This window comes from Rhinatrema bivittatum, chromosome 2, assembly GCF_901001135.1.
Source record: "Rhinatrema bivittatum chromosome 2, aRhiBiv1.1, whole genome shotgun sequence".
Lineage (NCBI taxonomy): Eukaryota > Metazoa > Chordata > Amphibia > Gymnophiona > Rhinatrematidae > Rhinatrema > Rhinatrema bivittatum.
In genome coordinates this window covers 274,805,086-274,829,910 of record NC_042616.1, presented here as the reverse complement: position 1 = coordinate 274,829,910, position 24,825 = coordinate 274,805,086, and the positions used below count along the sequence as shown (strand labels likewise).

At 42.9% G+C, this 24,825-nt stretch overlaps 1 protein-coding gene across 1 annotated transcript in view; it reads right to left on the bottom strand.

Annotated features, from left to right (window-relative positions):
- Positions 1-24,825, bottom strand: part of SUGCT (succinyl-CoA:glutarate-CoA transferase) — a 1,474,461-nt gene that overhangs the window by 379,730 nt on the left and 1,069,906 nt on the right. The gene's annotated exons all lie outside the window — the stretch shown is intronic.

Sequence of the window (24,825 nt, the reverse complement as noted above, 5' to 3'; positions counted from 1 at the left end):
GCACAGAATATGAATAATGTTATACTCATTTGTTAAAACCTTGTGGCTAATATTTTAAGAGATTTGAGGTATGAAAGGTATGAGTGGTGTGAATGAAGGGTAGTGCATGAATGATGGGGGGATGTTTTTAGATTGTTGTGGTCCCATAATTGTGGTATCATGAAAATGGTGTCTAAAAACTTGGTATAATAAAATAAATTTGGGCATAATATTTTGCTGAGTGCCTTTGAGATGATTTGTTACAGTAATATTCATCAGTTTACCGTTCCCTTTGATCGGTATTTATCCTTCAAAAGCAGGCAAAGTTCACCCACTGTTGAAGTCCCAGTGGCTATGGATGTGGGAGATCCTCCTGGGACCACTGTGGAGCAGTCAACCAGCAGAACAAAACAATGGATCTACTCGGCTATTGCTAGCAATAACAAAAGCATCATAAAGTCATTTGCAATGTCTCGTGCTTTTGCTTGGGGAGGGCAGTTTTCCAAATCATTTCTTATTTTACTTGTGGAGATGAGCTTTTTGAAAGCTAACCTCCCTCAATGTGGCTGGGTAGAAGTCAGAGGTATTCCTGGGTGAAGAGGGGAATTGGATCGAGGGAGCTCTGCATTTTCAAAACCATGTGTGTTGCTTTGCCCAGAATAATTACTCTCAGAAGAAGCAGGGGCAAATCTCTGCCTGGTACTTTCCCCTGCAGTAACGATCAAAGAAAAAGTATGTGCCTGCTTTTGTTTTGATTATTGGTGCAAACCGCACAGGTGAATAGTAAGGATGTGCATGGAAATTATTTTCATTTCAGTTCAATTTTTTTTTGTTTTTGGTTCATTTTTTATTCATTTTTTGTACTTTAATTTTTTTTTTTCATTTTTATTCATTTCAGAAAATAGTGCACAGTATTTGCAAATAGTGCATGCTATTTTCCAAAATGAATGAACCTGAAATAAATAACTGATTAATTGATAATAAGTTATTAATTGATAATAAATGAACTAGGTAAAGAAAACCCGGAATTCACAGAGTAAGTAAATATGCAGCTCGTACTTTCAGTTTTATAAAATAAGTATTTAATGTGGAGAAAGTACTTTGGGGTGCATTTTCCAAAGGCTTAGTCGGGAATTAAACAGGAGTAACGCAGATCGATTAACTAAAGCAGCATACATGGATTTTCAGTTGTTTGAAAGAATGTGTGGACTTTGAGCTGTATTACAAAGAAGAATTCTGGAGAGAAGGTGGAGAGGGGAGGGGTGTGTTTGTTAAACTGTGAGGTGAATTTTAAGACCCACATGCGTGTATGCTGGCTCGCATGCTTTGACACGCAATTTTATAACGTACACGCACATATCCGCGTATGTTATAAAATCGGCTGCACATACATACATGTGCACTCAAATTTTATGTAGACGCATGCATGTGCGCACAAATGCCGCTTCTACCACACAAGTGGGGGGAATTTTATAAAGGGGTGCATGCTGAGGCTACCAATCCTTTTCCCTGTTCATTCCCAGTTCACCCAGTGTAGAGATAAGATTTCCTAACCCTCCTAGTTTTAAAGGCTCCCTTATCCTTAAAACCCCACTGTCTAGCCCTGGTTTCTTAAATTTTTGACTTACACGCCATCAATCGCAGAAGTAAAGTTGCGTGATGGAGTCACCCCCCCCCCCCCCCTCGACAGATGACCACGCCCCCGGGGGAAGATCCCGAGAGGGACCACCGGTCAGGCTCAGAGTATGGAGACAGACACACACTAGTTCTTTTATTAAACAGTATATCGAACCACCAGAGGTGGCAGTAGTGAGCTGAAGCGCCCAGCTGGGCTGTAGTCCCTCAGATACTGGAACAGCGATCCCAGGATGGCTGAGCTGTAGAGAAACTGAATATAGTGAGTAGGCAGGGTATGCAGAGTTCAGGAACAGAGCCTTGATGGTAACACTCACACAATAGTCTCTAGCAGTAGTCCAGGTGTTGGAATGAGTTAGGCCCTCGAGGAGCGAGTACCTGGTTCCAGGGAAAGCTCTGAGAGAGAGAAGGTTACTCACTGATGTAGTAGGCAGTGATGACTTCCAGGCAGAAGAGATATTCAGCAACCAGTCCGGAAACATGGGCCCTCGAGGAGTGAGTGCCAGTTCCTGACTGTGATATAAAAAACAAAGAGAGAGCGAGACCCCCGAGGAGCAGGTACCCCTGGTAAGTCCGAGGAGGCAGAGTAGCTTGGAATGAATCCTAAGTTCAATCCTTGTCCGTATTCAACTCCTTGATAACCCGATTAGTTAGCGATTTCTAAGACTTTATATATCCGGTACTGATGACGTCATCTCAGGGGGACGCCCCTGAGGTTCGCGCCAATGCTGGTACATCAGTCGGGGCCATGCCGTGCGCACGCCCTTAGGCCCTTGTGAAACATGGCGGAGTGCAGCATCGAGCCGCTCCGGAGACGCTGGAGGAAAACGGCAGAGAGACGCCGCGGCAGCCAACCTTCCACTTGAGCAAGAGGGAGTCGCCAACGAGGGCGGGGTAGAGATGTCGAGCAGCGACGGTCGCAACAGTAGGTGAGGAAGAGGAACTTGAACTGTATGCAGGGATGGATAGGGAGCCAAAGTAGTGACTTAAGGAGGGGTTATGTAGCATGCAGCTGAATTTAGGAGAGATTGCAGTGGAGAGAGATAACAGGCTGATATTCACGTGGCTATCTTGTGTTTGAAAAGTGACTGGATTTTCGCAATGATGTGTGCTAAATATTTTCATTCATGTTTTTGAGGCCCATGGCCTAAATCAGGTTCTTGCCATCAGAAATCTGTCCTTAGTTAACTTTCCCTGATGTACCCTGATGTAGGTGGTGGGAAAGTGGCAACCCTACTCCATCACAGTTAGCTTTGCCAGGAGCTGGATGACCCTCGAGACATAGTTTGGCTTTCTGGCATGCAGTGTCACTTCCTCAAATAGCTCCGTGTATTTCCTGAAAGTGACATCATATACATAGAACTTATGGGGCAGATTTTATAATTTTGTGCGAGCGCGAACAAGAGTACGCGGGATTTCAATAGATATGCGCGTAGCCGCGCGTATCCATTAAAATCCGGAATTGGCGCGCGCAAGGCTGCCGATTTTGGGCAGCCTGCGCGTGCCGAGCCGCGCAGCCTGCCTCCGTTCCCTCCAAGGCCGCTCCGAAATCGGAGCGGCCTCGGAGGGAACTTTCTTTCGCCCTCCCCTCACCTTCCCCTCCCTTCCCCTACCTAACCCACCCCCCGGCCCTATCTAAACCCCCCCCTACCTTTATCGCTGGATTTACGCCTGCTGGACCCGGGGGCTGTTCCGGAGGGTGCGGCCACGCCCCCGGAATGCCCCCAGGCCGAAACCACGCCCGCAGCGCCACCTCCGAAACGTCACGTCACCCACGTCACGCCCCCGAAACGCCGCGTCACGGCCGACACGCCCCCGGCACGCCTCTCCTTGCAAGCCCCGGGACTTACGCGCATCCCGGGGCTTGCGTGCGCCGCCAAGCCTATGCAAAATAGGCTCGGCGCGCGCAGGGGGGGTTTGGGGTAGGTTTTCGGGGGGTACGCGCGCACCCCTTTGAAAATCTACCCCTATGTGCATAATATTTGTACATATAACTTTTGGGTGTATATTTATGCTATGCACACATAAGTTGGGGGGTGGAGTTATATGTATTTTATAAACAGTGCACCTTCTGCCACATAGGTCATAAAATATGGATGTACGTTTAAGTAACTCCACTTGTGTGTGCATACAAGTAAGCCACAGTACTATTGAAATACATATTTTGTGTGCACTTGCATTCTGAGAAGTGCAGTGGCCCACCCTGTGTCCCAGGAGCCCCAAGTCCAGGAAGTAATAGTTAATGCCTTCATTAGATTTTCATAGAGGCACACATTTTCACTCCTATATGTGTGCAGGATTTTCTGCACTAAAATCCCTATTAAATCACAAGTATAAATACACACAGATAAATGTGCCTACAAATAAATAAAATCTAAATAAAAAAAATAAATGGAAGTAAAAATGCACACGCAAATTAATGATCTACCATTAAAATCCCATGTTAATGAAGGCATTGCTTCCCAAAGCAGGAAGGTGCGTTAAAACCCTGAGGGCTTATCCCATGCTTTTATAGTGCTGGAAATTTAACTCCTGGGTCCTACCTAGAATCCCTCCCTCTGTCCCTATCACCCACTCACCCGCATTCCAGACTTTTTTTTTTTATAAGCTGTTTCTGGGGCAAAGTCCTGACACATTGCAGCGCAATTAGATAGTGTGGTCCCTGTTCTCAACTGAAGCCCATCTAACCACTCACCTTTGCGACTTGTGGTGTCTAGGATGTCTACAGAAGCTTTTCTGACCACAGGCAAACCACCTTGGGTTTTTCACATAAAGAAATTGCATTCCTGTTGTCATTGCTGGATGCTATTTTCAGCAGGCAATATACATGTATTTTTTGCTGACTTAACAGCTAAAACTTTGCTTCTAGGGGATTGTTTACAATTTCAGTGAACTGTATTAAGCTAGTTTGAAATGCTATCAGTCTGATTGTTGATTGTGTCGCATTGCTCAAAGGTTTGTGGGAAGGACTTACAAGTCCCACCTATCCTTAGAGAGACTCCTAAGAGAACACATTCCTTGTAGCTTCATGCAATTAAAGTTGTCCCTTCATAATTAATCCTACCTAAAAGCCATCTGGTTTAGTTCGCCCCAATCATGGCCTCATTACTTTAACTCAAAGCCTCTTATTTGTTTTTATCCGTGTGTCTTATCTGTCTGTCTTGAATAGATTGTAAATGTCAAGATGCTGGAGCTGTCTCTTATATGATTCTGTAAAGTGCGCTGGTCATGTTGTTATACAAACGGCAGCAATAATTTTTGTGTAATGAATGGTGAATTCTAAAAGGAAAACATTGTAACTCTGATGAGCTTTTGTGGATGGGCAAAAAGTAACATTTTCATTCTGTAAATAACTGGCAAGGGTGAAACTGATAGTTATTGCCCCTTTTAATTTTGATGTGAAAACACTGACAAAGCTGTGGGGCAGCGTACTGGTCCTGCTGAGTTGATGTAGGCTTAATCTAGGTTTCGCTGCTATTATTTTTACCAATTAAATGTATGCCACACATCCTCAATCATCCCTTTATTTCAGGTTTTCCATTCATTTATCCAGCAAAGGAAGAACGCCTGTTCTCAAGAGTAAAATTGGGTGCTCATATGAGTTTCTACTGAGCTTTTGCACTGTAGTGTAAACCCTTACAGCATAAAAATAACGGTATCATTAGCCTCCCCCTGAAGTCTACTAATACAGGGCTTTTATGACAACTGTTCTATTTTCCTTATCTTTGGAAAGAAAAAGAATCCTAGCGATCTTTGAAGCAAAAGTTTACTGTGAAAATATTTAACATAATCAATTAGTATAATGTCTAAATTCGTCTAATACCATAGATATCACACCAGCTACCATGTCTTGTTTGATTCTGTCCTCTAATTTAACATGTATAACTGAGGGGGGAGGGGGAGTTGAGAGTGGAAATTCCTGGCATTGTTGTCTTTTAAAGGTTTTTTTTTTTGCTCATTTAATACTTATATTGGCAGATTTGGTTGAAAGCTGAGTGTCAGGGCAAGAGTCGAGTTGCAGAAAAGCAGCTCATGCTAAAAGGTATGCTGTATGTTTCCATTTGATATATCCTGCGATGAAAGCCTCTCTCTTAAGTAGTCATTTTATGTACATAGTGCATTCTTTTAAGACAGAAATGACATTTTGTTCTTTGACAAGCATTTTTTAGTAATCACAAATTGTCTTTAAAAAAAAAAAAGTCCATAACATGAAGCATTTAAACTTTGTTCCATTCAATCTGTACTAATCTTTTTTACCCCTTTAGAATCTGAAAGGATTTTGCTAGAGTTTTATTAAGCTTTTGTGGTTGTGCAGTTGTTGTGTACCTACAGAAGTAACAGTAAAACTGGTCTTATAGCATGACTTGATAAAAAAAAAATCTAATTAAAAGATAAAAACTAATTCATGTGCACTTAGTCTACTTTAACATTCACTCAGAACAGGAAATTCAAGGATAGATTTAAGTATTGGACAAAAAAAAATGCAAGACAGTTTGCTTGTACAATTTTGATACAGTTCATCTAGCCTGAAGATTACATTTCCTGCAGCTGCTGTAGGAGGAAAAAAAACTGCACAGTAAAATCATGAAAGAAAAGTCTTGTATAAATTACACTGTGGAACTTTTGCTCAGTTCTTAAATTTAGTTCTATTGGACAAAAGTTCCATACTGCTTTTTGCACAACTTATTCTCTGGTCATTTTTACTCTCCTTTCCATATCTGAGCTAAAAAAGTGAATTATATTCTAGGTGTCATAGGTATTTCCTTGCTTTGGGGGCCTTATAATCTAAGGCCCTAATTTTCAAAAGCATTTACATGCTTAAAAATGGGTTTTACACATATAAATGCACTGTACTTATGTAAGTGGGCTTTTGAAAATTGCTACAATAGTATGTTACATTTACATGTGTAAATCCTTCAAATATTCACCTGTTCATAATTCAGGCCCTATATCAGAATTTGGATAAGCAAGTAACATAGGATATTAAAGACTAGAGCCAGGGATTTACCTGAGGAGAGTGACTATTCTGGCAGCCAAGTGCGCTTATAATTGTTTCCTTCTTTGAAAACCCTACATTCCACACTGTGTTTGGAAGTAGGCATGTGCATTAGTTTCAAATGAAATTGAAAAATGAAATGAATAGAGGCTAATTTGTTTCTTTCTGAGGATCCAGAAACAAATTAAGATGGTCCTCCAAATTAAACAAATCCTGTTTGTTTCATTCGTTTGAAATAGAATGATTTCTATAAGTCATTATACACAATGGGCTCATAGAAATCACAGGAAAGCAAAAGGTGCATGCGTACAGTTAGAAATTGATACAGTGTAGAACAGGCAGTCAGTAGAGAACATGAGGATGGGCATGTTGTCACAGAGATGAGAGGAATGGCATATCACGATGAAGCAATTTGCCAGTCTGACCAATCACTGCAAACTGGGTACAGTGATGCTGTCATGCTGATCTTGAAGATAGAGCATGTCAGAAATTTGATATACATTGCTTCTCAAGACATTGTCTAAGTGAAAGCATAGCTCTGAGCTCTGAGTTCTTACTAAAGTTTTGTTTCATGGCATATTTCAGTCTTCCTGAGCCAGTAACAGCTTGTCACAAAGAAAGAATAACAGTAAGACAGCACTGCATCACAATATCTGTGTCTCATAGCAGTTTTGTGTTGTTTTGCTTGAAGTTGCAATTCTGTTTCTCCTTTCTGGTGATTGAAGCCTTAGGTACACTTGAGATTAGTCATGTATACTCTGTTTGCCTGGCAGTGGGCCCTAGACAGTGGGCATACATAAGCAATGAGGGCAGGGCAGAGACTGCAGCATAACAGGCTGTGTTGTAAAGTTTGTCTAAATCAGAAAAGTACTACAGAGCAGACAGTGTGACACTCACTGCAGCAGTTTCTCTGGGTTCTTCACACAGCAGCGTGGTACTGGGCTGGCACAGTCAGTGACCATTACAATACCAATGAAAAATATTAAATCACTGATGTAATCTTCACATCCCCAAGGACATAAAAACAAGCATTTCAGGGATAGGGAAAGGCAGAGCAGATAAAGTAAGCGTAAATGTGTCCAAAATTGGCCAGGTTGACACTGGCACTGGAAGTGCCAGCAAGAACCCATAAAATAGTCCCAGTATAGCAAACCAAGAAGAGATCAAGTGTGGGAGGAACACCCCAAGGCTCTAAAAGAGGTTACCACTATTTACCAGCAACAGTGCCATGAACCCTTGATGGCATCTCAAGTGGCAAACTAGCATCAAAAGTGGCATTAGAAGCCTAAGACAACATGAATGGGGAACAAAGCAGAAAAGGTGGCAGTAAAACCTCCAAGGTAGGCACTGATAAAGGGGCCAAGCAGCACAAAGAGTGACTTCAAGGTGTAAGATCTGGTTATTATCACATTTAACACATCACAAAAGATGCTCAAGAGAAACCATTTTGATGTACGCATGTGATAAAACAGAGCAGTGCCAGAGATTTCATGCAAAACCAGAAAATCAGGAAATGGAACAGGCTGAGGGCAGCTAAATGATATAGGAAATGGTCTCTAAATAAAGTCGCCCTCACTACTTTCCTGGAAAACCACCCCACAATCTTTGTAATGATAACCTTTCTATTTTGCAAACCCATTCTACAAAAAAAATCTAAATTCCACCCTGCATCTCGGGGGGTCTTTCTGCTACTCAGCCTCAATTCCATGCCCAGACCTTATAAATTCCCTTTGCCACTGGGCCTTGCTGTTGTACCCCAGAGCTAACACCTTGCCAGTTGGGGGAGCTGCTTTGCACCTCTCATGGTGCTCTGGAACCTTGAAGCCACTCTTTGTTTTGCTTGACCCCTTTATCAGTGCCTGCCTTGGAGGTTTTACTGCCACTTTTTCTGATTTGTTCTCCTTCATGCTGGCTTAGGATGCTAATGCCACTTTTGGTGTCAGTTTGTCACATGATATTCCATAAAGCAATGGTCCCCAACCCTGTCCTGGGGGCCCACCAGCCAGTCGGGTTTTCAGGATATCCACAATGAATATGCATGAGAGAAAATTTGCATGTTTTGGAGGCAGTGCATGCAAATTTTCTCTCATGCATATTCAGTGTGGATATCTTGAAAACCCAACAGGCTGGTGGGCCCCCAGGACAGGGTTGGGGACCACTGCCATAAAGGATTCATCGCACTGCGCTGGTAATCTCTTTTGGAGCCTTGGGGTGTTCTTCCCACATTTGATCTCTTCTTGGTTTGGTATACTGGGGTGTTTTATGTCCAACACAAACATCTGAAAGAAGTCAAAAAAGACAGTTTTCATTACCAGAGACCACAACCTGTTCTATGGTTCTTCCTTTCCTCCAAAACTCTCAGCCTGGTTCTCCCACTCTGTTGTATGTTTGATTAAACTAGGTTGGTTTGTCCAAAAAAGCTTTAATTCAGAGGAAGAACTGCTGGTACAAGACAAATAGATATCCAAGAGAAACCATTTACTGAACTGAATGCCTTAAAAGGTTGTAGTAGTAAGAGGACACTCGTGCAAAACCAATAAATGAGGAAGAGCAAAAGCCAGAGTTCAGGTGCAGGATATGGAAAGCTTTTTTTGCCCAAACAAGCCCTCATTCTGAATGAGAAAATACTGGCACAAGACAAAAGATACTCAAACATAACCATTTCAAAGTTCTGAATGTGATAAGACTTAGAGCAGCGCTAGAGATTTCATGCAAAACCAGAAAATCAGGAAATGGAACAAGCAGAGGGCTGCTCAATAATGTTGGAATAGTCTCTAAATAAGCAATTCTCACTAATTCATGGAAAACCACCACACAATCATTAGAGAAACCTTTGTGATGTATTAAGTGTTATAATAACCTTTACATTTGCCAAACCCATTCTACAAAAAAATCTGTTTCACCTATGCTACTCAGCCTTGCTTCCATGCCCAGACCTTACACCTTGGAGATTCCTTTGCCGCTTTGCTGTCGTATCCCAGAGCTAACACCTTGCCAGTCTAGAGAGGTAGCTACTTTGCACCTCTCTTAGTGGTTTGTATCTTTGAAGCCACTCTTTGAGCTGCTTTAAGGTTCTTCGGTGCCACATTTTCTGCTTCATTCCCCCTTTATGCTGCCTTAGGATGCTAATGCCACTTTCCGTTTGTGAAGGGAAAGAGGTTAGTTGGTGCATGGAGCAACTGTATCTGGAGCAGATGAAGTTTATTAATTAACAACAGTTGAAGTCTTAAGACACTGACTCATTTGAAATTCATAAACTATCTTTCTTGAAGTCCAGCTCTATTGCAAGTGTGTCATTGTTTCATCACAAGGCCTTTGTTTGTATTTTGACAATGTTTTATGTCAATCTCTATACGTGTTATAAATTCATAACACTCCAGAGATTTTAGAAGTGGTGTGACTGAGGAATGATTGACTAGGGCAATTGATAAATATATGTGTGTGATATTGTGCCAATTTTATTTTTTGAATTATTTTTTGAATAGTTTTGATATTATTTGCCATTGGGCCAGATTTTAAAACTTATGCGCAGGCGTAGATTTGTACGCACAACCCAGCGTGCACAAATCTGGGGTCGGCGCATGCAAGGGGGGTCACACTTGTGCACCTTGCGCACGCCGAGCCCAAGGGGAGCCCCGATGGCTTTCCCCGTTCCCTCCAAGGCCGCTCCGAAATTGGAGCGGCCTTGGAGGGAACTTTTTTTTGGCCTCCACCCCCACCTTTCCCTCCCCTTCCCCTATCTAACCCACCCCCCCAGCCCTACCTAAATCCCCCCCCCCACCTTATCTCGTTGAGTTGCGCCTGCCTCTGGCCCGCACATTTTTGAAAGCCCCGGGACATAAGCGTGACCCGGGGCTTGCGCGCGCAGGGGCAGATTTTCTCGGGTTACGCGCATAGCTTTCGAAAATCTGCCCCACAGTGTAATAAAGCTTGCAACATTAAGCATCTTTCAAATCATTTAATACATTAGTGGTGTTACTTACCCTACTTTAGGGTTCTCTAATGGATATACCATTTTAGGTATCCACATGTTTCAAGCTTTATTTTATTTCAAGTCTAGATCAAATATAATATATATACATATCTATATATAGATAGATAGATATAGATAGATAGATAGATAGAGATATATAGATATAGATACACAAACAGTATTTGTGACTTCTCTGTTAAATATTATACAGTTTTCCACATACCTGAACCAAATTCAGACATCATAAATCAATTTAGAAGCCTTAACTGATCAACCTTTAGTGAACAGACCCCCTCAATTCATTTTAGCTACCATAAGCTGATAAAATTTATGACACCTTGTTTTTGCATATTTTAGTGAATACTGTGAAAACACAGCAGATTTAAGGCACCATAGGTTTCTACACTAAGAAGCATTATGGGACCAAAGATACAGTGATCCATGCTGCACATAGCTTTGTGTGCATTGCAAGAAGACAGTTCAACATATGCATAATATGGTTGGCTACAGACACCTCTCAGGAAGGGCACGAGACAGGCAGGTACTTGTACTGTAGGAAAAAGCCTGCTGTCCGCCTACTCCCTGTCCACCTGATCTCTGAAACAGAGAGGAGACCAGATTCGGCAGAACCATCTGCCTTCTCTTCCCTGCTCCTCCTAGAGGAGCAGAAAATAAGCAGGGCCATTGGCCTCCTTCTTTTCCCTCACTTATCAGAGAAGCCTGTGATAAGTAGGACTACCTGACTCCTTTTCCCCACCCACCCATCTGCTAAAGTAAAGAAGAGCCAGGGACACGTGGAAACATCTTCCATCTCCTCCCCCTCCCATCTGATGAAGGAAAAAGGAGCAAGGGATGAGCAGATAAGTTATCTGCTTCTACCTCTGGGCCTCATTTTCTAAAGTATCGCAGGCCTGCGATACTTTAGGGAATGAGGGGCGGGGGGCCGAAACGGGGGGCGGGTCTGCGCTAGCCGGCAGCTGCTGGTTTCGCACTCAATAGCGCCACCATAGAAGGTGTAGCTATTGGGCACGAACTCGGACGCGAAAAGGACCTTACCTTTTCGTCGTCCGCCGCGTCTTCGCGGAGTCGGCCATGATGACGCCCCGACTCCTCCTCTTCCGGGGCCGACTCCGCCCCCATTTTGGTATAGCACGCGATAAGGGGCATTTCGCGTGCGAAACGTCCCTTATCGCGAGCGATCCGTTTAAAAAATGAGGCCCTCTGTGTCTTCCCCCAGCAGATGGGGAATTCAGGGACGAGCAAGGTCATGTACACCTTTTCCTAGTCCTTCCACTTCCCAAATAACAAGAGAGAGAGAAGCTGGGCTTCTGCTTTCACCCACCTAGCAAGGAGAGAGGTGCTGGAGCTCAGTGGGGCTGTCTGCCTCTATCCCCTGCCCTCTTCCCCATAGCAGAGAGGATCCAGAGTGGGTAACCTGTTCCACTACTGCCAGATGAAAAATGTATGAGAAAGGAGACAAGTTCCATCACCGCCAAAGGGGAGAGGATACAGAGAACGATTCTGCATTTCTATAGGTCTTATTGCTTTCAATGGGCAAGATTAGTTCATTAGAGTGGTTGACATAATTACAATATAACGTTTTACAAAATAAAGTGTAGCCTATTATTCAGGCAGGACCTGAATGGCTCGAAGTTCATGATTTTTGTACCTCAGGTGGCTACTCAGCATGGCGAAAGTTTCTCTTTAATAGTCCCTGTGTGGTCCCCAGTGAAAGAATACTCAAATAACTAAACTTGTCAATCCAAACTGGTTCCAAACTGTTATGCTTTATTTATACTAGAATGCATCCATTTACCCAGCTTTTTTTCTATACTGATCATGCTAGAAAACTGTTGCTGAGGTTACTACTGTTCTTTAGAAAGATGACCAGTCGTTACCAACTAGACTACATTTTTAGAAGACTTAAGGGCCACACGTACTAAGCAGATTCTTCCCATAGACTTAAAATTAGAGAAATTCTTTAGTACATCTGGATGTAACCTAACTGAATGAGATGAGCATGGATGTTATAGAAGTAATGCTATCCCTCCTGTTCCGCTCAGGAATTTCAGTTTGGGATTTTTTTTTTTTAATTCTCTTCAATGATTATCTCTTCCAAATCTTAGGCTTCTAGTCAACAAACCTGCTTTATATTCACTGAGTCACTTATGATACAGGTTTCAGCCTTGAACTTACTGTAATTGGTTTTAGTACATTTCTTATCTTTATTCTTTTAAAGCACTGAAGTTACAATCCCAAAGACATGGTTGACAATAACATTTTTCTTCCTAGGGAGCAGAGTTTAACCTTTCAAGGGAACTGTGGCCAGAATACTTAAAAATAAGTTAGCATTGCACTGCATTCCTCTTTTCTTTTTCTTATTTTTGCGAGATGCACTGTCAATTCTTTTTCAGTGAGTCACTCCATTAAAGTAAGCTTATTTCCTCTGTGTAGAGTAAATTTTAATAAACATTCTTCATCCCAAAACAACCTTGCAGGGCTGGCAGCTTTCTTCCGTTGGCTAATAAAAGAAAGCTTGTTAAAGCCTTCACTAAGGTATGTGCTTATTTCTGGAGGTAGAGGTGTGGATAGGGCAGGGGTGGGATGAGGAGAAAGAGAGGAAAGAAGAAGATTTAGAAGAAAGGGTCTTAAAAAGGCTCGTTTTGATTCACCAGATGTTGCAAAATCAACCATGTGGAACAATATACTTTAAATTATTGAAAAAAAAGAGCTTTTTGAATTGTTTGCCTGCATTTTTTTAGTTAAAAAACAAAAAACACACCTCATGGGATGATTTTCAGAGGCTTAGTTGTGGTCCTGCTGTGTGTGAAGACCAGAGGAAACTCCCTTGTATTTCATATTTGAATGACACGCATGAGAAGAGAACCGCTTGATGTGGTTTAGCATGTGCTCGTTACACTCTGTTCTGCTAATAAACATTCCAGCTGTGTGAATCAGGCCGAACTATGTAAATCCCTCGGTGATTTGTACTGCTCTTCCTGCATTCTGATGCTTGTCAGGGCCGGCTACATCGACCTTGCTGCACTATGATTTTCTTTGTGTCGTGATACATATCATCGGAGAGATATAAAAAGAATCTAGAGATGAGGCAGGGCTTGAGCTTTCAAGACCCCATCAATCCGTCCCTTAGCCTGACAACTCATAAGTTGTGTTTTCAGATTTATTTCATGGTGTGTCAATCAAAAATATTAAAACTTTCAAAAAATTCAAGTTTTCTCTAGAACTATTAAACTCCACAGTACATGCTGTACTGACAAGACACTACCATGTAAATCATATGGAAATGTTGGCAGATAGCAACAAAATGTGATCTCACAAAAGGTAAACATTTGTTTTTACTATTCTGGCACAAAACACAACTTGCATGTGTGGTCTTTTAGCTTTGTCTATCATATTTATTTCAATAAAAGGGCAGCCATGACTATCTGTCTTGCGTCCTCTCTCCCTTTATGCCCAGAATCAAGAGCTAGAAGGCCACAGTTTTATTTTCAATGAACTAATTTCTTGGATACCTGAGCCAAAGGCCTGTCTAACAACTGACTGCCCACTGTGCCAGCTGAGCAGTCTAAGGTTATCCCCTGCTGTACCTCCCATATGAGTAGCCAGGCTCTTTTGTATGACTTCCATCAAGTCTTCAAGCTAGGATGATCTCTACTAGAATGACTCCACCCAATACAAGTATCCAGCCTTCTGGTGAGCTCCCAAGCTAGGATGACCTCTAATGGTTGTGACTGCACACAGCACATGTCCATTGGTCTCCTGCCAAGGCTCAATGTGAGAGTGCTTTTCAATCAATGTGGCTGTACCCAACACAAGTTCACCAGGGGCCAATCAGACCCCTGGCCATAAGCCATAAAACTGTCCATCTGCTCTTAACCTGGCACCACTTCCTTCAAATCAAGTTGCCTTTTCAAGACAGAACTCACAAAGAGGGGGGTCCTCCCTATTAGAACAGTGATCATACCTTCAGTAATAAGATGCTTTGTCCCATTCTGCCTATCTTCTTCCTCTGATTTGTACTGGGAATCTTGCTGCAGACTTGGGATATCTGAAAACTTCGCTAAGTGCCCCCCTCCCCCCCAAGAACATATGCTGCAGTCTATGCTAAGAAATTTTATGAAGCTTCTTATATGGTCCTCTTCAATGTCAGTGAATTTTCTGCTTGGGATACAGTCCTGTATGATCTTGAGGTAGCACTGTTCTTTTGTTCATGCAAGCCACCACTAAGTTGAACTTAGTACGACAACCACTGGGTTTTGAAATTCCCGCCTGTATGACTGCCCCCCATGTTATCTGGGGAAGGTGTTAGCTTTATAAGTCATGGATATTCAGGGGGCATTCCAGAGTGGAGTAAGATTAGTTAGAGGATATAATCTCCTGGAGGGGTTATGCCATATGTCCAGCTATGTTTGAACTTAGCCAGATAAATGGCAGGATTTGAAAATCCCCGCTGGCTGACCATCTTCAAATTATCTGGCTTATGTATTTAGCAGGATAAAATTTAGCCAGATAACTTGGAGGCATTCCAGGGGCATTCATGAATGGAGTTAAAACTAGCCGGATAGGTTATCTGGCTAATTCTGATAATAATATTTAGCTAGATAGCTTAGTGGCTCACTCTGGTAGTGCAGTAGAGCAGTTCTAAAGTTAGCTGGGTATATTCAGCAGTTGTCATGGTTGTGAGCCCTTGGGGCTGTGGTGTGGTTGACACAATCTAGAAGGTGAACCTACTAAGGCCCATGCCGACAGCTGGAGAACATGGCCTGTACTGGGACTAGAGCTAGAGCTTCATCTGTACCAGCCCCCGTTTTCCACAGATGAGTCCTTGGGTTCCAGGGGCTGGCAGGGCTGAGGTAAGTGACCCTAAAGGAGCAGTCAGAGAGAGTCCAGGTACAGGTAGTGGTCCAGGGAACGCAGCAAGCAGACAATATCCGGTGTCCAGGCCAAGGTTCAAGGCAGGCAGTGAGCAGACAAAGTCAGAATCCAAAGCAGAGGTCAGAACCCCGGGAAATCAGGCCAAGACAGTTAGAGACTAGACACTGAGGGACAAGACGGGGCATGGCAACAGAGGCAGGGCAAGGGCATGACCAAGGCAAGGCAGGACAGCAGGATAATGAGACAGGCACAGGACAGCAAACAAGACAAGGCATGGGAGCAGCAAAACTAGGAACAGGGAGAAGAAACACACACTGCAAGGCAGGAGGACCTGTTGCTGAGGCAAGGAGTTAGGCCTGGACTGTCCCTTAAATGCTCTGGTGCTAGTGATGTCATCAGAGAGCGCCCCTGTGGGTTTTCTCGCCATGGGGGCCTTCTTTACAAGTGCAGCTGTGCACGCGTGTGCCTATGGGGAGGCAGGGGAACAGGAGAGGAAGGCATCGGCAGAGTCCTTGCTGTGGTTGAGACTAGTGGCATCCTGGGGTAGGTGCAGCCAGTCGCAGGCTTTTCCGCAGCCAGCCGAGACATTACAGCAGTGTAACTGCTCTTCTGAATATCCTGCCAAAGATAGCCAGATTTTATCCAGATGAGTTTGGCAGTCATCTTAAAGCTGAATATAGTCCTCAGAGCAGTTCTATATATGGGTATTTGTACCCATATAACTTTAATCTTAACTGGCTATATTCAAAATATAACCCTTTGAGTACCAGAAAGAAAAACATTTCTGGGCCAGCAGGCACAATCCCCCAAATCCCTCAAAATCAGTAAAAACAATATTGGGCGTAGTCTATGGTCCGCAACTTATGTTAATAAGTTGCGGACCATAGAGACCAAAGGAGCCTTTCTGTTGTCTCCCTCCCAATATGAAAAATAAAAGGCGAGCTCCGGTCCACCTCTTAAACATTCCCCTCCAATCCAACTCATATTCCCAAATTTCCTGCCCCACCCAGAACCTCTCAAAACCCCCAAGGCTGCTCAGGCTGCTCCCAGTATCATCCAATGTTGCATCAACAGCAACACTGGCAGCATAAGCTACCAGCGCTGCTCTCAGTGTATTATACGACAGTAATGCTGGAGATTAGAAGGATCAGTATAAATGTACCATGCTCCCAGCAGTTTGAGGGCTTTGGTGGGTTCCAGGTTGGTGAGGAGGATTGGGGTATGGATTGCGGGTGGGAGGGAGAAGGGTAGGGTTTGGGAGGAGTGGCATACAGCCTGCCTGTTCTTTTCCAAATCAGGGAGCAGTTGGTGGAAGGCTCCTCAGGCTGCCATGACCAAAACTTATGTTCATTCTTTTTTTTTTTTTTTTTTTTTTTTGGGGGGGGGGGTTGAGGGATGCCATTGGATGACATGTTTGTTATCATTTTTACTGATGTTGGGGGTGGGAATGATCAGTTCTGTTGCCTCAGAAGGGTTGTTGGGTTTTTTTTGTGTATAACCGGCTATATTTTGAATATAGCCGGTTAAGATTTAAGTTATTCAGTCATATGTAGCTGGATAACTATAAACCTAGCCGGTTATATTTAAATATAGCTGGCTAGGTTTAAACGTTATCTATTAACATTACCTAAATAACTTTAATCATCTGTATTCAGCAGGAGACTCGAACCAGGTAACTTATCCACTTGTCAGCTTATTGAATATGGACCTCTTTGTTTTTGTTTGAAAATGCTGCTACGTTGGGCTGAAGGCAGTCTTGAGACTCCAGTCTGAGTAGCGCTGCTGTCTTAGTCGACAGACTGATTGGATATGGATTGAAACTGAAGCCTCAAACATGCAATGCATGTACTCTATTCCAGCTCTACATCCCCTAAACCTTGAAGCAATCTCATCTTTCCCAAAAATCACCTTCCCACATCTAATCTGTGGCACCCTACATGTGCCATCCTGAAAAATGTGAGCCAAGTCTCCTGACAATTCCAGCTCTGCCCCCTTGGGTACAAAGTCCATGTCCATGTACAGAGGCCCCCAAAGCCATCACTCTGATAATACAGTCACTGTTAGAAGACATAGGAACCGCTTAACACACGGTCTGTTGTATTCTAGAAAAGATCTGATACGATTCAGGATTCACCTAAGATGATGGCTGGAACACTTCTGGTGGTCATGATTAGGCTGGTCCTTGTCCTAGCTTGGGATCCATTTTGTGGGCTTGAGCTTGGATTGGAGGGCTTGGTAGTTCACATAGGCCCATATCAAACAATTTCCTGGACGAATATGGGCAAACTGAACAACCTGCTTTAGTGTCCCAATGTGCTCTAGGAGGCAGGGCTAGGCTTGACGCTGAACTAACAGATTTATTAAGACATGCTTGGGAACTTACAGTCAGAGTAGCTGCTCTCATGCTCTCTCTTAGCCTGCCCGTGCATGGTCTGAACCTCTGCCTCCTGACAGCTTTGTGGCACCATCCCAAAACTGGGGAGGCAGGTCGATGAACTGAATTAGCTGGAAACAGAAAGCCTACTCGGGGCTACTGGGATATATGTTTTGAGCGTGCTGCTCTCATCACATGGTCTTCTTACTCAGTCTTATACAAGGTGATGCTCCGATATCATCATAAATCTCTTGTACAAACCCGCAAGAAGAGAAGGAGACAAAAGGTAATGATTGCAAGCATAAGGCAGTGTTTTTATTCTGATAAAACCCATTATATAATTTGTTCCTGAGAAACATGATCATGAATGGCAAAGAACACAAGGAAAATTGCAAGACGTACTGGCAAATAATTGTTTCAAGAAGACAGCAGTTGAGACTTAAGTCTACTATCCTGAGCTGTGAACGTGTTTCCACCTTTCCCAGTGGGTGGGGGGATGTATTTTCAAAGGGGGCCTTCTTTTCAGGGAAACAACACCCATATACTCAAAGAAAATCCCTTTGAATTTTGCCTCCAAAATTAAGAAATCTATGTTTTGTTTTATTATTACATTAATATCCTACAGCTATAAAAAAAAAAAAAAAATTACAAGTGCAAACACTTGGGCCCTGATTCACTGAGGCTTCTCTGACATTCTGCATCCATGGGAAAATGTCCTCATGAATCAAGCCCTTATTGATATTACATTTTTATACGTACTGACAGTATATAAACACTGCTATAAATGCTATAAAATGTCCAGGGGAATCGTTTACAGACGTAGACTTGCTGGCGCGGGGAAACAAGATTGACTGATTTTGGTGATGAATAAGCATGAGGCAAGGCAGGGCAGGGGTGGCCCTACCAAATGATGCAGTGGTGACAGATCAGCAGACAGGCTGTTTGGTACTGTGGGTAGGAGCAAGACAGTTAACAGAGATACTACACTACATCAGTGGCGCCTGCAACGAGAGCCACCCAGAATTTTTATTCTACCATCCTCAGGGAATAGGTGGTGACAGACATCCCTGTCGCAGAATCATATTCTTTCAGGCAGTACTTTTAAAAATTGCATTCTCGGCTTCCGCATGTCAATGCTTATTTAGTTTTTCCAATCCATACAAATAAAATTTGTGGTTGATGAAGGCTTAGAGGCCTAGAACATGAGACAACTGATAATGCTTACACATCCTTACTGTAAAGAAAATAAGGAAACACAAAGGCTAACTTTGCAGGGATATTCAGTGGTGCAGCTGGCTATCTTTAGGGCAACACTACATCACGACTAGAGAATTAGCTGGATAACCTATCCAGCTAACTTAAAACTCTGCCCCAGAACTCCCCGAAACGCCCCTACAGAATCTGGCTAAATTGTAGCCAGATAATGAGTTATCTGGTAAACTTTAGCTGCATAAACAAGAGAAATTTTGAAACGTCAGCATTTACCGGGTCATTCATCAAAATGTGTTATGGCATTATCGCACGCATTATTGTTCATAATGCAAATGCAAATTTTTGGAGGGGCGGGATCGGGGAGGAGTTTCGGTGGGATTTATTTAAACGAGGGATCTTATCGCATGGTTTTAACGCTGGAAATAACTACACCTTTTTTCCTGGCGTTAGGCCCAAAATGGCCATAATGCAATTTGTGATAATTTTTTGGAACTGCATTTTGGCCATTTCTGGGCTTGGGAGGGGAGAGGGGAGAAGGGGAGAAGAGTAGTGGAGTGGAGTAGAGTAGAAATAGAGAGAACCTCTGGGGAGGGCCTCACTGTATGCACCTATTTATATCTCTATAGGAGGGCCATCTAATAGGTCGAGGAGAGGTGTTAATGGTGGTTTAGGGGCCAGTTTCGCATGTAGAGTGAGAAATACGAACAGCACGGTACACCTTGATGAAGATTTGATGTCATTCGTTGTGAGGAAAGTCTCACAAAGATGAAATTTTGTGCTATTTTATCTCACCCTAGCTTGTTGGTACCCTGTTATAGAGTTCATCAAGCTAGGGTGAGAGAACATAGTAGAAATGTCATCTTTTTTAGACTTTCCTCACACCAAATGATGTCACATCTTCACCAAGGTGTACTGTGATGTTCGTATATCTCACTCTACATGCAAAACTGGCCCCTAAACCCTAAACCATTAATGCCAACTCACCTCCACCTATTAGATGGCCCTCCTATAGAGATATAAAAACGTAGCTACTATGAATCCCCTTGTATGTAGTTTCTCTCTCTCTCTCCCCCCAGTACAAGATACAAAAACAGGGATTATGACAGAGTATGCTAAGTTTACCACACCATGTGATACTACCAATGCAAAGCAGTAAGTTACCACATGGTGCAGTAACTTACAAATTTCCATAAACATGCCCCTTTTTGTTATCAATGAATTAGTAACACTTTTTGATTAATCAAGCTGTTACCCTGTGAGTTATCTGGCTAAATGCTGCTGAATTTTGACACCAAAATGTTTTAATGATGCTTTAAGTGGGAAGAAAATAGTTCCCTTCTTTATTGTCAGAGTAGCTTGCTTCAACACAAACCATATTTTCCCCTCACCTACTCAGTCTGAAAGCACCATGTTAATCCACCAAAAATAAAAATAGTTGCACGAGAATACAGGTTTAACAATTCAAAGAGGGCATAGGATAAACATAGAGGAACCTTTGTTGTTAAAAGGAGAAAGCATAGGGGCAGATTTTAATACCTACGCGTGGGCGTAGATTTGTGCATGCAACCTGGCGCGCACAAATCTACGCCCAATTTTATAACATGCACGAGCAGCCGCATGCATATTATAAAATCCAGGGTCGGTGCGCGCAAGGGGGAGCACACTTGTGCACCTTGCGCGCCGAGCCCTAGGGGAGTCCCGAAAGCTTTCCCTGTTCCCTCTGAAGCCGCTCCGAAATTGGAGCGGCCTCGGAGGGAACTTTCCTTCTGACCCCCCACCTTCTCCTCCCTTCCCCTACCTAACCCGCCCCCCAGCCCTACCTAAGCTCCCCCCATACCTTTGTTTTGCAAGTTGCGCCTGCCTCTGGGCAGGCGTAGGTTGCGTGCGCTGGCACTTGGCCGGCGCACGATCCCCCGGCCTAGAGGCCCTACAGATGCCTCTGGCCACACCCCGCCCTGCCCACACCCCGCCCCTTTTTTCAAGCCCCGGGACATACGCACATACTGGGGCTTGCGCGCGTCGCCGGGCCTATGCAAAATAGGCTCGGTGCGTGTAGGGTTTTTAAAATCTGCCCCATAGTGCGAGACTTCACAATGTGCATGTAAGCGTTCATAGCACTGTACTCAACTGATTCTACAATCGATGTTTGGTTGTCAGAATGTATGGCAAAGAAGTTACCGTATTTTCCAGTGTATAGGTCGCACACCTCTCTCAACAGCCCTTTTCATGAAAAATTCAGTAGATAAGTTGCATCGTTAGATAAGACGCGGGTGACCATGGTGACGGGCTGTGAGAGGATGAGGTGTAGTAGGTGAGTGCCGAGTGTTCCTGACGTATGTTGGAGGTGTCCTAGGGGAGCACCGAACATTAGCAGGCTGCGTGGTGTGCGAGTGGATATTGGTGAGGCCATGTGGGAAGCATCCTGGGGGAGCGCCAAACATTAGCGGGCTGCATGGTGTGCAAGCGGCTGTTGGTGAGGCTACACGGAGGAGTGAGCGGCATGGAGGTCGGTAAAGAGAGAGAGAGAGAGAGAGAAAGGGAGACATGCTGACACTGAAAGCACTGCATATTAGTCGACCCGGTGCATAAGACACAGTGATGGGAATGCCAGAAAAATCAGTGTCTTATACACCGGAAAATATGGGACTAAAAAGTATAAACAAAGAAGAGGAAAAAGTATATATAATTCTTCACTACAATATATAGTAAATGAAAAAGTGGATCTTAAAATCTACTAACTGATGTCTGGGTAACTTTAACAGGATATTAAGCCGAAATCCGCACCTGCCAGCCATTTACCCAGTGTTACAGCTCTGACTATTAGTGCTGCCTGGACAAAGTTAAACTGTGCCCTGGGAATGCCAGCAGTGTCACCTCTTTTTATCTGGGTAAATTTATGCAGGCAACTATTTGATCAGACAACGTTTTTCTGGAGACTGGGGGGGAGGGATTTTAAACCACAAAGTTTGTCCAGCTAACTCCAAAATTTAGCCGGACAAACCCTTTGAATGTTGAGCTCACTATTTTTTAACTAACAAAGAATAATGTTAATTACAAAACAATATTTTCTTGCAATACATGTTTTTAACCTGGTTGATCATCAGTTACATTAATTTTGAGATCCACTTTTTCATTTGGTAAGGAGAATAATTTGAAATGTTTGAAGTCCTACAGGTAACACAGGCATTCATATGGCAAGATTGTTTGATAGGCTGTCATGGAAGAATTAACAAGCAGCAGCATTTTTCTGACTGATTGCAGGTTCTGTAATAAATACAGCATTCATGTAGCCAAATCTGTTTGACAGCCTATACAATGGACCTGGGAGACTCACTAGTAATGATATCACCTATTGTAAAGGTAGAAACAAATCAGCAGCTGGGTTTGTCTGGCAGGATACAAGTTTTGTAATTAGCTAGATGACTAAACAAAAATACAGGCACTTATGTAGCTGGGTCTGTCTGGCAGGCAATGAAGAGGATCTAGGAAGCTGGATGTTTGGGTACTGGCCATACTAGTATTGATGACTATTTAGATTATTACAGAGCATTGTGATTATCTTGTATGCTCTCCAACCAAGATAGTGGCATCACAAGAGGAAGACAAAATAGACTGCCTGTGATAAAGAGAAATCTTGCAGGTAGTTACACACTTTTAGCTGGCAACTGGTCAGAATTGCTAGGCAGACTGGATTGACCAGTCTTTTTCTGCCATCATCATGTATAATGTACCTATGTGATTATAGATGACAGTGGTGTCTTTTGATATCCCTGACATTGCCTAAGGAAGAGACCATTGTCATCCCAGAGGCTGAAAAGCAGCATGACCTTATTATAGCAAGAGGCACAGCCAGGAAAGGAAACTTAGGGGGAAAAAAGGAAGAAAATAGAAGTGGCAAACAAGGCTCTTCTGCATTTATTGATGGTAATAATGATGGCACAGCTAATCCAAATGAGTGACAAATGTGATAATGTAACAGCAGGGTCAGTGTTAGAAAGCTCACCATTTTAAGCAACTTCTGTTCATAAAACTAACAAAGTTATAGTAACTCTAATCACTGTAATAATATCAGTACTTAGCTAAATAATGCCTAGCAAGAAACATGTTGCTTGTGTGGCAAGATATGCATTAGAGGTTAAAGCCAGAGACCCTGGCATTATCAAACTACTGCAGCCTTTGAATAATGTATACATTTTGGTGTCTAACAATTTCTGTTTGCTACTCCAGAAGCTGTTTTTCTCTGAAATATAGAATATGGGCTTCAAAACAGCACACGAAGATCACTGCAACTGCTACAAAACTTGTTGGCCTGAGTGCTAACCAGTACCTCTAAATACGATCCTATCACACTGGTACTTGTTAAATTACACTGGCTACTTATTCAGGTCAGAATTCATATAAAGCATTATTAATTCAAAAGATCATGAACAATGCTGAGGAGCTATGGATGGGATCTGCTTTACTTAAGCATATTCCTCAATGAGTCTAAGGTCAGCTAATAAAGGTTTGTTAGCAATTCCAACAATCCACCAAACTCAACTTGGGGAGGTAAGAAACAGAGCTATATCAGTGGCCAGACCGATCATATGGAACACAATACCTGAACATAAAGAGGTCAATATTCCAAAGCTTCTTAGCTAGATGAGTAGGACTTATCTGGCTAAGTAGCAGTCACTGAATATCTGTCTATGTTCAGTGGCTGCCACTTAGATTGATAAGTCACTTACCTGGCTAAGTTTTGAGCCAGATAACTTATCTGGCTAAATAGATATAAAAGACATAACAGGGCGGTGCTACTTAGCCAGATAACTTATCTGGCTAAACAGTGATATTCAGACATAGCTAGATAAGTTATCCATCTTAGGAGGTCATTTTCAAAGGCTTATCACGTGCGACAAGCCTCTATCGCACGCAAAAAGGTCCTTTTCACATGCGATAGCATGCTGGAGGCGGAGTCGGGGCAGTGAGGGGAGGAGTAAGGGCGGCGAGGAGGTGGACTCGGCGGTGTCTTCGCTGGTGGCGGTAAGGTTAGTAACCTTATTGTCGCCAGTACCGTGCCCAATAGCGCCACCTTTCACAGTTGCGCTATTGAGTGCAAAAGCTGGCAGCGAAAACACCGCGGTGGTGCGAAGGCTGCCCACTTTCGCAGGCCCGCCCCCCGTTTTCGCTGGATTCACCATTCTGCGATAGAATGGTGAATCCAGACCTTAGTTAGCAGGTCTAAATATAGATGGATAAGAATTATTTGACTGTGTAGCAGTTTATCCAGGTATATTCAGCTTAATAGCAATGCAGCTGAAAATCCCATATAACTTCTAGATTCATCAAAATGCTATAAATATAGTAGAAATAGCATCCACGATAAAAAAAATGGGTATAGTTAGGCAAATTGTAAAGTTACCGCATCGATAAATATCGCAATACACGAAACATTACTGCGTCGCACGTTATTTGTTTTTAACACACGTGGTATATTATCGCAGATCATAAAGCACACCCACAGCTGTTGAAAGCGAGAAAGTGAGAGTGCCTCTGTATAGAGTCAATGTGACATATATATATATATATATATATATATATATATACATATATATACATATATATATATATAAGGAATTGATTACTACAAAGCAATCTCTAATTCATTGTACAAATCAATTCCTCTTGTTGGTACCTTTCATTAATTCAAATGATAGAAATTCATCAGTCAGATCTAATTTGCAGTTAATTCCGCTGTCTATCTAAAAGCACCCCCCCTCC